Consider the following 17,844-nt stretch of genomic DNA (forward strand, 5'->3'; position numbering starts at 1 on the left):
GACAAATGCATATTTAAATCCCTCGTATGACAGAATGCTTTCAAGTACTCAGCATTCTGTAGCATTTTTATGGATTATTAACAAGAGGAGTGCCACAATACACGCATATTTTTCTTTTTCCAAAATAAATCCGGTATTTATTGACACCTCCATTGCCAAATGATCTAGGCTCTTTGCTGACATCACAAATTATCTTTATAGTTTAGGGAAGAAATCACATTTAACATCTCTTTCCATACAACCAGCAGTCAAATACCATGAATGCAAATACATTTTTTTATTACATATCAAAAAACATACATTTGTTAGTAATATGTCAAATCTAGTCATCATTGTGTACATTTCATAGCATTATGACTGTTCTTGCTGTATAATAAATTAGTTCATGTTAACGTTAAAGTAAATTGAGTTTGATCCTAGTACACACCTCTGTAGTGTGGTTTGTAAAGGCTCTTGGATGTCCATACATAGGTGGTGTTTGGATTTTTGGTTATGTATCATTAATACAGATTTATAAAGTATTGGGTTTCAAATGTATTATGCCACTAATGGCCGTACAAACCACTTGTTCCTAAATTTAATTTGTTCAGTTTAGAACTTGTTGCTGTTAACGTGAAAGTAATGTGAGTTTGACCCTGGAGCAAACCCCTGTAGTGCGTTATGTATAAGGATGGGTGTGCTGAAGAGCAGTCTTGTTGCTGTTCCTCACTGGCTGTGTGGTGGTGGTGGTGATGATGATGATGGTCGGCAGCAGGAAAAACTTCCCAGACTCAGCACTTTGTTAAAATGACCTCGGTGGAAAGCATTAGTTTTTACTATCTTTGGCTACTGAAGATGTATCCTTTCTTCTGATGTGCATATTATATTGGTGAACTCCTTCAATTAAGCAAGGCTGGGCCATAAGAACACTGTGTATTTGGCTGTTCCAGCAACACAAAAGCACCTTACAGATGATTCAGAATCCTACGATCTATCTTATTTGTGGTCTGAGGACATCCCAACGGCATCACAAAGATTCAATGTTTGCTCATGAGGCAGCACGTACTTTTATGTCCATTCATTCACCGGCAGTTTATAAAACAAGTGTTTCTTTTTACTTGTAAACACAAACCTCAATATCATTTATGTGAAAAATCTGTATCATTTGTGTTCCTTTACTTCTGAATCCAGATGTATTTTCCAGTGCCAAGGTTCAAGAAATGTAAAGCAGGGAGTCGATAGTTCTGGACTCTAAGAGCTGGAATTCTTTACTGCTCAAGATTCAATCTTTACCTAACCATCAAGCTTTCAGAAACCTATTCAGAACTAAACTTTTCAACAGCTCTCTCTCCGATCCATAATTCTGCCATCATGCACTGATTCTGTCCTTTCAGCAGTTAGGAGTTGGTTGGGTGATTCTTTGTAAATAAGACACGTCTAAAATATATTCATATACAATTAATCTCACCGTGAATCATTTACATAGTCAGTGGTGAGCCAGCAAATTTCCCAAGAGTCCACCTTGATATTGGACACCGCTGAGGAAGTGCCACTATGGTGGGTGCTTTTACATATGCATGTGATGATCGAAATGAGCATCATTTTTTCCCACGTCAGGGCTTCGGAGGTAAATGTTGTGCACTGCAGGTATTAACTCTCAGAGTTACAGGTCACACTTTCCTACTTTGACTTCTTGTGCCTTTGGACGCTGTTCTCTAGCAGCTGTCATTGAACCAGTTCTTGCACAAAATGGCCAAACACCAAAACCAGCTACAAATATTCTCCAGTCTGTGCTTGTTAAACTTATTTAAGTGTGTTGTTTTTATAGGTGTTATCACTAATCCCTGTAGTTAGCTGAAAATCCTTTCTGCAACTACTTCCAAATCCACTGCAATGGTATGGTTTCTCCCCTGTATGTGTTTGCTGATGTCTTCATAGAATTGATAATCGACTAAAGCACTTCACACACTCACTGCACTTGAATGGCTTTTCTCCAGTGTGTATTCTCTGATGATTCCTTAATTTTGAAGATTCGTTATAACTACCTCCACATTCGCTACAATGGAATGGTTTCTCCCCTGTGTGTGATCGCTGATGTATTTTGAGTTGTGATAAACGACTGAAGCTCTTCACACATTCACTGCAATGGTACGGTTTTTCCCCCGTGTGTGTTCGCTGGTGGCGCCGGAGGGTTGATAAACGACTGAAGTTCTTCACACATTCACTGCAATGGTAAGGTTTATCCACTGTGTGTGTTCGCTGATGTCCTCGTAGGTGTGATAACTGACTGAATCTCTTCACACATTCACTGCAATGGTATGGCTTTTCCCCAGTGTGTGTTCGCTCATGTCCTTGTAGGTGTGATAACTGACTGAATCTCTTCACACATTCATTGCAATGGTATGGCTTTTCCCCAGTGTGTGTTCGCTGATGTCTTTGGAGATGTGATAACTGACTGAAGCTCTTCACACATTCACTGCACTGGAATGGCTTTTCTCCTGTGTGTGTTCGGTGATGTATCCTGAGAGTTGAGGAATGACTAAAAGAACTTCCACATTCATTGCAATGGTATGGCTTTTCCCCAGTGTGTGTTCGCTGGTGACTTCGCAGGATTGATAATTGACTGAAGCTCTTCACACATTCACTGCACTGGAATGGCTTTTCTCCAGTGTGTGTTCGCTGATGATTCCTTAATTTTGAAGATTCCTTAAAACTACTTCCACATTCGCTACAATGGAATGGTTTCTCCCCTGTGTGTGATCGCTGATGTATTTTGAGGTGTGATAACTGACTGAAGTCCTTCACACATTCACTGCAATGGTACGGTTTTTCCCCAGTGTGTGTTTGCTGATGTCTTCGCAGGATTGATAATTGACTGAAGCTCTTCACACATTCACTGCACTGGAATGGCTTTTCTCCAGTGTGTATTCGCTGATCATTCCTTAATTTTGAAGATTCCTTAAAACTACTTCCACATTCGCTACAATGGAATGGTTTCTCCCCTGTGTGTGATCGCTGATGTATTTTGAGGTGTGATAACTGACTAAAGTTCTTCACACATTCATTGCATTTGCATGATGCTTCTCCTGTGTGTGTTTGTTGATGGCTCTTTGGTAGTGATGACAAACTAAAGCTCTTGCTGCATGTGTTTGATTCTTCTTTCTTGGTTAGTGTCTCTGGGTCGGGTTTATAATTGTCTGCTTCCCATGACTGTGTTTCCTGAAGAGCTAACATGGTTGATAAAGCACTTGTGTTATTCTCACATTCTCTGTATGTGTGTGGTATGTTGGATGCTTGATTTCAGATTTCACAACGAAATACAAGACTCACCAACAACATATATTATAATTGTGGCAAGTAAAGCTTATTTGTAGGTGGTTATGTCTTTAGATTGTATAATGGTTTTGCATGTTTATGGGTAAAGATTAGTCTTCCTTCAGGTCGATGCAAATTGGGACAGTCTGTTGTAGATCAACGACTCTCTCTTTCCTTTATTCTTCAGATGTCTGGCTCCACTCCATTGTGCTTTTCTCTTGCTCCTGTGGTTTAGCCAGAAATAGTTTACAATATAACCAGCGCACTGAATGGTGGTCTGCCATCATTACAGGAAACAGAGCAATGATGTATCCACCTCACACCGATCCAATGATCAAAGCTTTGAGACTTGTTTATACAGGCAGTAGTTAGTTATTGTTGTTGTGTTATATTTCTAGAGGTCATTTCTTCGTCTTGTGGTGTGGAGGTGCACAGCTCAGGTTCTTACATCCACTGAATTGCTCTTGACTGCTTCTTCCAGGATCTATCAGTTTATGTTCAGGTTCCTCAGTCTCTGACTGTGCAGCTCTTTACCTGAATATTGGAGCTCATTTTTTCTGACGGCTTTTTGGAGATTTACACGATTATTGTCATTATTCATAATCATTTGTGCATTCAAGGCTGGTTTCCTGTTGGATGTAAAGAGATTTATCACTAAATGGAAATGTAAGAGAATGTAAATACACAATATTTAAATATTTGTAAAAGACATCTCTTCTTTACCATTTTTTAAAGTAACCAAGAGACATTTCACCATACACAGATATTTAACTAAATGTTCTATTGAACATGCCACAACGTAATTCAGAAAAGGAGGTGATTTACCAGTGTTTACAGAGTAACTTAGTAAAGAAAGGGCACTCACGGAGCACCCATTCGCTAGAGGTATAGCTTTAGGAAGACGCACATGGTCAAGATTTCATTTAACAGGGCTCGAAAAATCTGAAAAATGGTACTAGTCCTGCAGGTCTAGTACCTTAAAAAATCTCATCGACCTAACAGTAACCTACTTGACCTCCGTCTCTGAAAGCGTAGCAAAAGTGACAAGATAACAAGATTTAAAGGCATCTTTATTGCTCATTTACTTTGTGAGCAATAAAAAGGCCTTTAAATCTTGTTATGTTGTCACATTTGCTCCGTTTTCAAAGACGGAGGACAAAAGTTAGTAGGTTTTCCTACTCGCCAGAAAGGGCGAATGGGACATAAAAGTAGCTCGAACACATAAAATTTACCTCGCAAATGCGAGCGGTCGAGTGGATTTGTCGAGCCCTGTTTAAACAAGAAGACATTGTGGAAAAAGAGATGAATCAGGATATGCTGCTTCAGTTTTACGAAGTGTATAATAACGGTAACTCTTCAGGAAGTGTATGACAAAGGAAACTCTTCACGATGTAATAAAGGTAACACTTCAGGAAGTATATAACAAATGCAGCTCCATTCACACTGTTCTTGACAATACTTTCCTGTTCACACAGGATCAGCTGAAGTTCCAACTCCTATCTTTACTTTTCTGTTTGTTAAGTTATCTTTGCACTTACCTGGGGTTGGTACAATCATTTGTGGGAAGATTGCAGCATTTATAATAGAGATTTAATCACTGCCAGTGATATACCTTCGATATCCCTACTGCCAAGAAGTGTGTGCTTTTTGTCTTTTTCTACCTTACCATGGTATCTGACTTAATGTCTTACGTTTGCTTTAACTCGTCTAAGAAGCGGTCAGACGGACGCGCGCTGCTCCCGGAAGATATACATCTATTTTGTCATCACTGAATATTTAGTCAAGGCTCCCAACATGTGATTCCAACCAGCTGCTGGATGTCAATTGAGCCCATAGATGAGACTCCAACTGGCTGGTGGAGATCCTCTGAGCAACAGTGCCATTGCAGTTAGGAAGAACTCTCCTGATTGTGGTACTACTACTGAACTTGAACATTAGTGAAGTTTAACCTTGGAATTGATTCACGCCTCCAAATTCCTGATCTCATTCATTGAAGAGTCTGCTTTGTGGCTGTCCACTCCTCCGTTCACAGTCCTGAGGAAGACCTGCTCTGATGCATACCAGTGTGCGCTGCTTCCAGGGTCGAAACGTCGACATCTAACATATGTCCACACAGTTCTCTTGATCACGATTTGATTCATCAATGGGTCTCGCATTCCATGTGTAAAATCATATAGGACAATACTTGAAAGATTTTTTTTCTTCTTTTTTTCATGTCACCAATGTATTTGTCATGTATATAGTGTACTGTTCATTTCACTATTCACTATATGTCACTCTCTCATGACAGTCACTCATTGTCTTCCTGCAATTTAATTTGTATTTGTGACAGCCAGCGGTATTCAATACCCTTTACAATATATGATTAAATCTATTTCTCGTGTTGGTGTGTTCGTTTGTTTGTATGTGCTTTAAATACTCTTTGGTTCGGTAAAGTAAATATATTACTCAAAGCAATTGTATAAACCCGATAGAACCATTTGTTCTATTTAATTCCGTTTGCTGCGAGCATGATACTCTGTGGGTGGTTGGGGCGTTGGCAGAGTGGGACAAGATGTCCGTTGCTTGAGGGTGAATGCAGCATTTAAACCTTTGGGCATTTCTTAAATTCAGCTTTACCTTATTCCGTGTTCATCACTTTCCATACTCCTGTCACGTGGGTGCTAGAGTCATTGTCGACATCTTTTAGTTAGCATGAGCCCGGTAGCCATGATGCTGCTTTTGCGCACAACACTACATGCCTTTATTTTTACGAAACTCTGTTCATGCCTTTCACATGAGAACTCTCTGCTGTGCTTGTTCTCTGTCTGTTCCTGGAGTTTAGTCTGAACATTGTGAGCAAGGTCGATAAACACAGACTCTTGTTATTCTGTTCTGGCCAGGCCCTAGCATCTTAGACAAAACATACCAAGGCATCTGTTCTTGCTGGAAGCTTGTACTTTGATATTATGGGGATACACGTTTGGGTGACACACACTTGGAAAGGGACCTTTCCAGGGAGAAGAGCAACATGCACCTGTGATGTAGAAATGCGATCTATGGCATGAGGTATGGGGTCTGCTGACAAAGCCCAGAAATCTTCTATTATATAATAATACTTCTGCTTACAAAGGGGAGGGTGGTTAGGCCTTATAGTCCTTTATCCACAGTCTTTATAACATGACATCTCCCCTTATGATACATTGCCTTGCTGCAATGCTAACTGTATTGATATTATACATGTTGCTGCTGGTTGTGGCACGTATACTGCATTTTTGAGCACGTTAGTCTGATCTTATTGTGGACAAGTACGAGAATGTGAGAGAAAAGGTGTGTCTTGTTACCGTGATTCCGGTAAGATACAGGAGTGTTGTGTTCTTGGTTGTCTTATCATTGGTTCCTCCGTTTGTGAGTAGGAGAGCGAGTGAGACACTATAGCTAGTCAGACCTGGGCTCGTGGGCACTAAGGTGGTAGGAAGGCTTAGCCCCTATACACCGAGGTCCCATAATCCTGCGCATGGTTCTGTGTATGTGCAGAAACCCTGCAACACTCCCTTATGTCTGTGTGCTCGCTCAGCAAGGTTCACTGACAACTAAATCAGGGGAGTGACTTGATGCACACGGCAGACATCAGCCATGGTTGACAGTACAAGGATCACAAGCATCAACAAAGAAGCTTGCCCGGGACATACAAATGGAGGAAGTGCACAGGTAGCTCCTTATGAGGTACAAATAGAGGAGGTGAACACGTAGCACACATTCCTTTTTGTGTCTGTTTCAGGCCTTCACTGGGCTGGGTATTGGTGTACACCGTCTTTTATTTCCGCAGCTGATAAGGGCACTTAGAGCATTGGTGCTACCACTTTGACCCTTTACAAGCGGGGGTGGGGTGAAGAGCCTTAGAAAGCAAAACACCTGGAGGTTGCCTGCCTTGGGGAGGAGATGAGGGTCCAGGTGTCAGAAGATATCACAGAGGCAGAGAAGCAAAATCGTCAGTCTGTTTGCAGAAAAGTAAAGGATTTTGAATCTTTCTAAGGTTAGGAGGCATAGAATTACATAGAGTCGGAGCTAGGACATGGAAGGAGTAACCTCCTGTTCTGGCTCTGCTGTGGCGAGGGATGTGGATGCACTGACAGAGAATAGTATTCTGGAGGGCATTTAAAATTGCATCTAGGCAGCTAGGTTGGGTGCTCCTTGCTTGCATAGGATTTTGTGAGAGATGCATAGGGCTTTGAACTTTGAGCGCTTTCCAATAGGTAGCCAATGGAGCTTGCTCAAAAGTTGGGAAGCAGAGCTGAATTGGTTCAGAATAGATATCTTTGAGCCCAAATAGAGACCACAATATTCACTTCACCTGCAGAGCCATTAATTTGGGGAACAAAAGTGACAACAGATCGTGTACAGGTAGGTTGAATGACACTCTACTGACGCAATGCCAAGACCCCTGGAAATCAGAGACAGGCTGGTACATATGGATAGAAGGTAAGAATAAACTCAGTGTAGTCAGGTAGCTGTCAGTGTATTCCTTGTGTTTTAGGGGGAAAGGGACAATGCCCGTAGGGGGGGGGGGGGGGGGGGGGACAGCAAAATGCAAGAGTATAACCTATAATAATGATATCCAGTGGGGCACCTCCACCATGATGAACTAATACTGGTAATGCAGCGCCCACGCCTACAGCCAGCTCGTCCCAGACTGGAGAGGGGTCTGCTCACTGGTCACCCTCTACACGGCAACATTGGTCATACCCGGAGTAATATTTCTGCACTGCATCACCATCCCATCAGCAAAGGCACCCCGCTTCTACACCAAGTACGCAGAAGATGGTCAGCTGGGTACTTTGGTTTGGACAGATTCAAGACATTTCTGAAGAGTTCTGGCTCTTCACCGATGCGCAAATATGTGTAGGAGGTTCAACCCGCTTCTTCATCGTGCAAACCAAGGCCTACACTCGGTGGCTGCAGATCACCAGGTGGGAACTGCTGAAAATGATGAACACCACTGAAGATGGCCTCAACAGAATGAAAAAATGCACACCATCTTACTCCCGGTGATGCAGCACCGGTATGTGTTGGACTTAATGAACACAATGGAAGGGTGTGTATGCGCCAAGATAGGTACAACCTGCTGTACCTTCATCCCCATGAAAAACCTATACAAAGGCTCACTGTCAACCTACAGCAGGTCATGATTAAAGAAGGTGGTGCCCCAAACATAGAATTGTTCACAGGTTTGTTTATGGATCGCAGACTTATGCAAAGCCTTGTTACCAGTGGTTGTAATCTTGCTCTTGCTGTGCTGCAACCTAAAACTAATATGTGCCTGTGTGAAGAAGGCTACCCAGAAAGCAGGGGGAATACGCCTGATTAGGACAGCCAATGCCAGGGGAAACGCTCGTACCACAAGCCAGAAAGAGGAACCGTCCATGCTCAAGACACTCAAATAGATGGGGGAATGTTAGCTTCGGATTAATTTATAGAAAGATCCCGCTCTTAGGAGTCCAGCACACCACAGAACAACTGTTGCCTGCGCTACCTAAATTCACCATAAAACACTTGTTAAGGTTTCAGAGTGACACTTTATCCGATCAACGTAACACAGCCCCCTCTGTTCACCGCTAGCACTTCATGTGATGGAGACACCAGGGGCCAGATGTACTACCATGAAAATTTGTGACTCGCGAATTGCGCTCGATTGGAAGTTGCAATTTGAGAGTCGGTAAACGCCATGTACAAAAGTGTCTGAGACACTGTTAGCGATTCCCAATGGGGTCACAAATTTCATGCCCCATGAATATTCATGAGGCACTTGCAAATTGCAACCCCATTGGGAATGGCTGGCCCTCCCAAGGATGGTGGCCTGCTGGGTTCAGCAGACCTCCATGTCTGGGACTGATTGAAAATAAAGCAGCTTTTTTTTTTAAAGCAGTCTGTTTTTGTTTCATTTTTTTAAGGGCAGGTGGTGGTCCCTGGGATCCCTAAAAATATGTACCTGTGCAGTTGCAAACGGGACCTCTTCCCTTCATTTTTTAAAGGCAGGTTGTGGACCCTGGGACCCTTAAAAAATATCCCCCTGCATTTGCAACGGGGACCCTTTCCCGTTTGTGAATGGGTTACCACCCTTTTGAAGAGGGTGGTAAATTACAAGTGTTTTGCAACCGCAATTGTGGTCACAAAACATTCTTACATAGGATAGCGAGTCGCTATTAGGAAGGGACCCCCTTGGAACGGCCCTTCCTAATAAAGAGTCTCAAATCCTATTTAGTGAGTCGCAAAAAATTGTGACTCGCTACATAGGGTATGTACATGGCCCTATTGTATCTTGCATGCGCAAAGGGGTCGCAAATCCGTTTGCGCATGCAAAATAGGGTCGCCCACCTGGCCCGAGATATGGAACAAGTCTCAACACACCTGGGAGATTGCAGCAGTAAATCTCATATGGCCCCAGGATGTAATACCTAAAGAAACAAGTCAGATGCACACACTCATAAACACAAATAAATGCACAGCACAGAGCCTGCATTCCGGCTAAGGACGATTCCAGAGCAGCCAGTCAGTTGCACTCATCAAATAAAGCCCAAACAATGCCTAGCAGTAAGCGAGATAATACACACAACACACCCAGCCACCTGGACCACCTCAGAATGTGACTTTCAGTTGGTATTTATGGTCCCTTCTATCAGAGGGAATCAAACATGTAAAGACACAATTTATGATCCACTGTACCAGTATTTCCTGCCCAAAGGGGGACAAGCTTCACTTTATTGCACCGGGCGTACAGAATAAAGCATGCCATGTACCTAATGCAAAGGGAATTTCAGCACGCAGCTGTAGGAGATGTGGCTGATGTTCCTGGCCATTATTGTTTAATTAAATGTAAACTGTTCCCGATTGCCAAGCCTCGCTGTTCTCCTTTTTGATAATCAGAACCTGCTTCAACATAGCAATGGTTACAACATTCCACATTATCTGCAGTTACGGATCATCTATATTTCCTTTCTGATGACATGGGTTTACAAGAGTTCTTGTTGGGTCCTAGGTCACCACATTCCAAAAGATTCATATACACCACTTACAATGAACTGTGGAAACCGTTGAACGCTTAAGATAAATTGACAGGATTAATTTGGAAACTGCATTGGCTGTTGTGGACAATGCCTTGACAGCATGGTCAAATCACATATATTCTTTAAATATTATTGTATCTTATGCATTCTATGTTACACTTAATGACACGCCTCTCTTACAGCATGGACAAAGTCAACTGAGAACGATTCTGCCATTGATTGGAAATAGCAGGTTTTAAAATCAAACCGTGGGCCTTAGAAATGTCTAAACACAACAGAATTGTTTTTGCTTTAAAATTTAACACACACACAAAGACTGATGCAAAAAAAGATGGAGGCTAACCATTCTACACAGGCTGGCTTTGTGATACATCTTAGTCAGGTATGGCAGTTTAGGCTAACCCAAGGTATCTGGCAAAGGGTAGGTCTGTTTCCATGTTTCCCTTGGGGAGTAATAAAGTGGTCATGTTCGTGGTTGCTGATACCATCTGGCACCCTAGTGAGTTTAGGGGGTTCAGATCGGGCACTGTGAGCTAGTTAGGAACCAGGCCAACAATTCCTGATGATACTCGTGAACCAAGTTCCCATATTTTGACGTTTATGTTGTGCAGAATACACAGTCCTACTTAATTTGTAGGAACCGTAGAACATTCAAATCGGTAGGACGCAGGCAAAAAGGAATTGGGTTTCAAGTCAGTACAAAAGGAAAAGAACATCCTTTCAAGCTCAAAGGGATAACTTGCAACAGGGGTCCCACTGAGGGTGCATTCAGTAAAGAACTGTCAGGTGACAGACGTGTCCCAGCAGCACCCATTATAGTGAGTTGTTAACTTGGGTAATGGGCCCCTGTTGGACTCAATCTAGCAGCAATCACCATTTTGGAAGGGGACACGGATGTTCCTAGGTGCATCCATTCAAATATCATGGGGTCTGTGTTGTTAGTTATCCTCCAAGGGAGGAAGGTCATTACCCTGAAGGATGCAGGTGCAGACAGGACTATAGTTGGAAGGGAGTATCCAGAGCACGAGGAGATTCTCTCTAGTGCCGGATGGCACAGGCTGGCTATCCAGTGGGGATGACATGGAGTGCCCATTGCCCGAGATGAGGTAGAAATTAATGTCACATCTACAACGGCCAATGAAGGTTGAGCGAGAAGCAAGGTGTATTGATGTGATTAACCCTGGTTAAGTACTGTTGTGTCCCCAAACACAATTTAACACCACAGGACACAGTAGCTTAGTCTTCAGTATTTATTCGTGGGAACAACGAGCCACCGCTCCACTCGCGACAGAAGAGAGGCACCAACTGTCTTTCTTAGAACTCCCCGCATCCCAACACCATGACAACACATGGGGTTCTGTATAGAACCTTAAACAAGCATATCTAGGTACAACATATTACCTCCTTTGGTTAAAAACAACCAAATTAAAAGCATACAATAAAAATAAACGAAGAAACAATAATTAACAAAAGTCAGAATGCCTGAACATGGAAATACAAGAAAAATATCCATTATAGAACAATTAATGCAGATGAGATAACATAGAAATTTTGAAAAGTTCATCGTAAACTCCAAGGAACTCGTCTAACACGAATAGACCTCCTTGGCACATGACTTGTCATAATGGTTTCAGAAGCATTACCTGAAGGTACATTAGTTGGTCCAGAATGAGAATTACCTGCAGAAACATTAGTTAGTCCAGAAGGCAAAACAACATCACCCCTGGTGCCATTACAATTATGTACAGTAGAGTGAACTTTCACAACTTTTCCCGCATTCCACCAATGCCCACCACGTACCATAATGGCACCACCACAAACTTTCTCGACACAGACAGGTTCACCAAAGGACATACCACCTTTTGTGACAAAATTAGTGTTTCTGACCCGAACCATGTCCCCAGGACGCAAATTGACTGCCTTGGCTGACTTCTTTTGATCATACCTGTCGGACATCTTCTGCGCAACTTCGACTCGAGATTCTAAAGCAACATGATCCACCCAACATGAAACTTTGTCACAAACAGTTCTTAAAAGCCAAGCTGGATAAAGAGCAGAAGTGGGTACTCTACCTTTGAGTGAAACAAAGGGTGCAACTATTGTGAGAGAATGTGGCGTTGTGCGATAACACCACAACATGGATCTGACAGCACCCTCCACATCAAAACAATTATGTTTAGTCCACTTAATGCATTCCACCACAACCCTGTTCATCCTTTAAACCAGACCGTTGGTTTGCGGATGTCCAACCGAACTTCTTAGATGTTTCACGCCAGATTCATTCAAAAACACGCTCATTTCCTGATTGACAAACTGCACACCATTATCAGAAACTAGAGCCTCTGGAAACCCTTCTCTTATAAAGATCTATTTAAGGAAAAGAATAGCATTGCTTGCTGTGGGAGAAGCACAAAACTTGACTTCAGGCCACTTGCTGTGAAAATCCATTGACACAAACGCAAAGCGTAAGTTGGAGGGAAGAAAATTGAACGGACCCACCAAATCAATCCCCACCTTAAGCCATGGCTTTATAGGAAAAGAGATGAGCTGAAGAGGAGATCTGGGAATGTTGTATTCTGGGGTGTCTTATCACTTGTTTCTCTGTGAGTGAGTAGGTGAGCAAGTGAGACACTATAGCTAGTAGGTCCTGGGCTTATGGGTACTCAGGTGGTAGGATGACTCAGTCCCTACTCACTAAGAACCCATAATCCTACGCATAGCTCTGTTCTTGGGCAGAATCCCTGCAACAGGGCCCTCTCTAAATTGTGTCCTGTCTGACATCCTAGACTGGGAGGCTTGATCAGTATCTTTAGTTGGGTCACAACCCTGCCCCTTGGAATGCAGGTGCCAATTCTACCCCTTCTTAACCAACCCAAGAAGGCCCCTCAAAGTCAGAGTTCTGCAATTTCTTTTGTGCCCCTAGATTATGGCTGTATTATTCGGAATGCACAAATGTTACTGTCCCCCCAGAACCCAGCTGTGAATTGGAGACCGTCAGATAGGCACATAGAGCCACGAGCACAGAAATGCCCACTTTCTCAAAGAGGTATTTCCAACATTGTAATGTCGGATCTACTCGCTCCACCGGAGAGGGTTAGCTATTTTGAATTCATCAATATCAAACACTATACTGCCACACTTCTGCATGCAAGAAATCCAGCTTCTGCGCCTTTCCACAGAACCCTCACAACAATCCAATGCGGGAAACATGCCCTACTGGACCGAACACACCACCTGGTGCCATTCATTACCAGTGCATGTAGCACAAACGCACACATGCCCTACCTCTTCCCGACACCGCACCCTGTCACTAGGAAGTACTCCGATATAGCAAGAGAATTGCAGAACCTTTCCAAGTAGCCTTTTAAATCCCAAGCCAAGTAACAGTAACCTACACACACAGACCCCGTCATGGCAAACCTGTGGCACGTTTAAAGAGCTACCTCCGTGGGTGGCACAACCAGTGCAGCAGGCCCATGGAGGAGCCTTTGAGTTACATGTTCTAGATATATATCTCACCTATAGACAAAGTATTTACAGCTAACTCAATTCAGCCAATCATGTCTACACTAATCGCCAGTATGTATATGACGGGCAGAGCATTTTGGCACTAAATGGCAGTGTCAAAAGGGCTCAAAATCCTAAGTCTAGCACATAGATCAGCGGAAAACCGGAAGGGAGAAAAGCAAAAAAAAGTCCAGGAAATGCACCATAGAAGGCGCCATTTCCAACAGAACTTATTAGGACTGGTATGTAGGATACAAAATTACAGATCTGTGCAGTATGTGTATTAACCTACGTGGAAGCTTACATTTGGCAATGAACCAACGTGATATGCTGAACTCATAAGCTGCTCCAGTAACATCAGAGCCTCGAGTGAGCAAATCAGGTTTGCCGAAAGGGAGTAGCCTTGACGAAGTTAGTAGACGTGCTCTGCCCAACATCTCGTAAGCGATTTGTCATCTCGTTTTAGACAGTATTCTAACTTCCGAGAATTTCTCATTTATTAACGTGCCTTCAGGGTTTGACTACAGGCGTCCCTTCAACTCCTCGAAGGTCTCATGAGGCCCAGTGAAGGTCTCTGATCATGTATGTAATTAACCTCAATCACCACGGTAACATGACAATGTGCTTGCAATTTATGCTTTTTAAATGTTTATATGTTTGTAATGTCTTGTTAGTCCAATTATCACAGCATTTTCCCACTTTATACGCACTGTTTTGGTGTATTTTCACCACAGTGAATCACCAATGATTTTTAACCCATTGTAGACCAGAAGGTCGAGCCATTTTTTTAACCTTTTTCTTTCTCTTCGTACCTCTGCAAGACTTTTGAGATTTTAAGCAAACCAATTAGGTGCTGTATATATTTTTGTCCTTATTTTTATCACTTTAACTGTGCTGATAGCAACATCAGGAGTGGGAGCATCATTTCTCCTTTGAGGTCCTGACGAAAAGCCTTGGGGTAGGGCCTGAAACTAGTCGACCAACCAGGGAAACAGTAGGTAGTCACGCCTCAAGCATTTCCCGCTTGTCCCCAGATTTCTGTAACTCATTTAGGGGTAGAAAAAAAAAATGTTTTTGTCACACTATTTGATATTTTTAACGTTCACTTCCAAAACCCACTCCATCTTCATAACAAGACCACATAGGTGTATAGGTGTACAGGGACACCCTTATTTTTCTATTAAGTGCTCCCGTGAATTTGTAGGTAGCAGCATGCCCCATCCATAGAGGGCAGGGATGGACCATGATGACGCATGCCACCGAGGGGAGACCTGGGGAAGGGGTGAGGGTTATTTGAAAGAAAAAGTTTCTTCTTTCTTTACAGTCCTAGCAAGGAGTGCGCTTTCCTTCTGCAATACAAGGGACTCTCTTTCTGGTTATTTGACAAGTTTCATGGAGGACGAGTCCCTATCTCTCCTACCTTTACTCTCCCCCTTGTGATTTGACATTAACCTATTTATACAGGAGGACGGTTGGAACCTAGGACCTCCTAGCTATCTCACTAGAGTTAAAATTGGTAACACGCAGGAAAATACACTGATTCCTCCATTTGGTTCATTTACACCGTTTGTTGATTGGGAATAAATCCCAGATCCACAGCTCTAAAGTTGGTTCAATTATTGGTGCCACTAAACAGCACATTACACCTATAACTCTTGAAGACTCACATTCAATTCACACTTAAATCACATTTTTAGCTCACAACATAATTAAACTTTTGGAAATTTCCACATAATGTTCATTACATTTCTTTTCCTGCCCTTCTTTAAGAAATCTCAGTCCCACCCCTACTAACGTATTTCTTTCACATTTTGATCAATATCTATTAACTACTTTACTCCACCCTTCGTGTTTTTCTGTCTGTGTCACTCTTATTTCTCTATTCTGGCATCTTCTAGCATTTTCTGCTTGTTCATCTTGTTCTCCCCTTACTGCTGAAGTGACAAGCAGAGCAGAATGGAATACTTTACATAGACTCCTATATCATAGTACAATCCTCATCAACACACAGCTGACGAGAGAGTACAGTAACCCTTTGCAGCATTATCATACAAGTAGCCTTGGGTGCTTTTGTCACTCACACATTTGGAGGTTGTGCTGAAGTCTCACTCAAACCTGCCTAATTCTACCAAACTATGGGGAAGAACTTCACACGTGACTTTGCTCAGACGTCTACAGTGTGCCGAGAAGTACCTGACTATTCTGCACAGCGCAGTTCCTCTTACATCTAGTGATCCTAAAGATTTCTGTACAGAGAGGAAAGGCCAATAAGAGTGACTGACAGTCGCCAACATCTGCTAAGACAGACACCCTTTAAAAAGACACACTGTAGACGTGTCTCATAACAACACACACACACACACAAACACACACAGCCTGCAAAGACAACGCTACCCTGTTCACATGAACACACATAAAACCTGCAGAGATTAATCAAAAACACAGACACATACTGCTTGGAAGGCCTCCTACCTGGCAGACCCAAGGTCAATGCACATACACACAATCCCTGCAGCAGACACACAAAATCTGCAGCAGATAATGCTATAAGCCAACCTATGCCGCTGGAAACTATTGCAGTGACTGAAGTTTTACTTAGACTGAGATAGGAAAACAGGGGCAAAGGGGCACGGGCAGCAGGGAAGCCTTGACAGTAAACTGCCTGGGGGACATGCTTCTGACACAGGGGTACAGGTGGGCAAGTCAACAAACAGCGAGAGCCGAGCAAAGAATGTGCACAGATTTCTCATAGAGCGCTAAGATGCAGTGCAATGTGAACAGATTTTTCACAGTGCAGTAAGATGCAGTGCAGTGGCACAAATTCCTCAGTACAGTAAGATGCATTGTAGTGACACAGATTCCTCATAGTGCAGTAAATGCAGTGTACATAGATCTGTCACAGTGCATTAAGATGCAGTGCAGCGTGCACAGATTCCTCATAGTGCAGTAAGATGTAGTGCACAGATTCCTCACAGTGCAGTAAGATGCAGTGCAGCATGCACAGATTTTTCACAGTGCAGTATATGGCAGTGTAGTGCATAGATTCCTCATAGTGCAGTAAGGTGCACTGCAGCATGTACAGATTCCTCATAGTGTAGTGAGATGCACTGCAGCGTGTACAGATTCCTCACAATATAGTAAGATGAAGTGCAGGGACACAGATTTCTCATAGTGCAGTAAAATGCAGTGCAGTACACTGATTCCTCACAGTGCTGGAAGTTCAGTGCAGTGGTCCAGATTCTTCAGTGCAGTGACACAGATCCCTCATAGTGCAGTAAGATGCACTGCTGTGTGTACAAATTCCTCATAGTTCAGTAAAATGCAGTGCAGCATGCACAGATTTCTGATAGTGCAGTACAATGCAGTGCAGCAGGCACAGATTTCTGAGTAAGATGCAAAGCACCGTGCACAGATCTTAATACAAATAATGACCACAAACACCCACAGGGCCAGAAGAAAAGCCTCCGTCCTCTCCCACTCTTCTTCTCCCTCCTCTCTCCCCCTGTCCCCTCCCTCCCCCCCAAAGAAGAGCCCGGCTCCTGATAGAGAATTTCTCCAGGATTATACCGTCTATTTCTACAAACACAGCAGAAGGTGCTGACAATCTCCTACCTGAGCAGAAACCTGTACCGACATTTCCAAGCTCTCTCCTTCTCCTAGGGTGGAGGTGGGGCAGGTGCACATCTGGGGTCTGGGAGGGCTGTGAGGGTCTGGAGATGAAGATAATTGCACAGAAAGACAGGGCGTCCTTTGCTCTCTGCAGCAGGCTGGACACAGACGAAGAGGCCGGAAGTGATGTCAGCATCTGCTGCTGGTGCTGTCTCTGCCGGTGCTGACCTGGAACAGGAAACCCTTCTCCCTTTCATACAATGTGCCCAAGGATTAATCTCAGTAGGCGAGGAGCGCCCTCTACTGGCCACTAACAGAACCTCCATTTCCAGGCTCCAGGAGAGAATACATTTCACACGAACAAACATTTTGTGGCAGGAAAGACCTTTGA

The 17,844-nt window shown here is 43.2% G+C and overlaps 1 pseudogene; it reads right to left on the minus strand.

Annotated features, from left to right (window-relative positions):
- Positions 1-899: 899 nt before the first annotated feature.
- LOC146839470 (uncharacterized) overlaps positions 900-17,844 on the minus strand; it is a 79,829-nt pseudogene continuing 62,884 nt past the window's right edge.

This window comes from Triturus cristatus, chromosome 4_1 (assembly GCF_964204655.1).
Source record: "Triturus cristatus chromosome 4_1, aTriCri1.1, whole genome shotgun sequence".
Taxonomy (NCBI): Eukaryota; Metazoa; Chordata; class Amphibia; order Caudata; family Salamandridae; genus Triturus; species Triturus cristatus.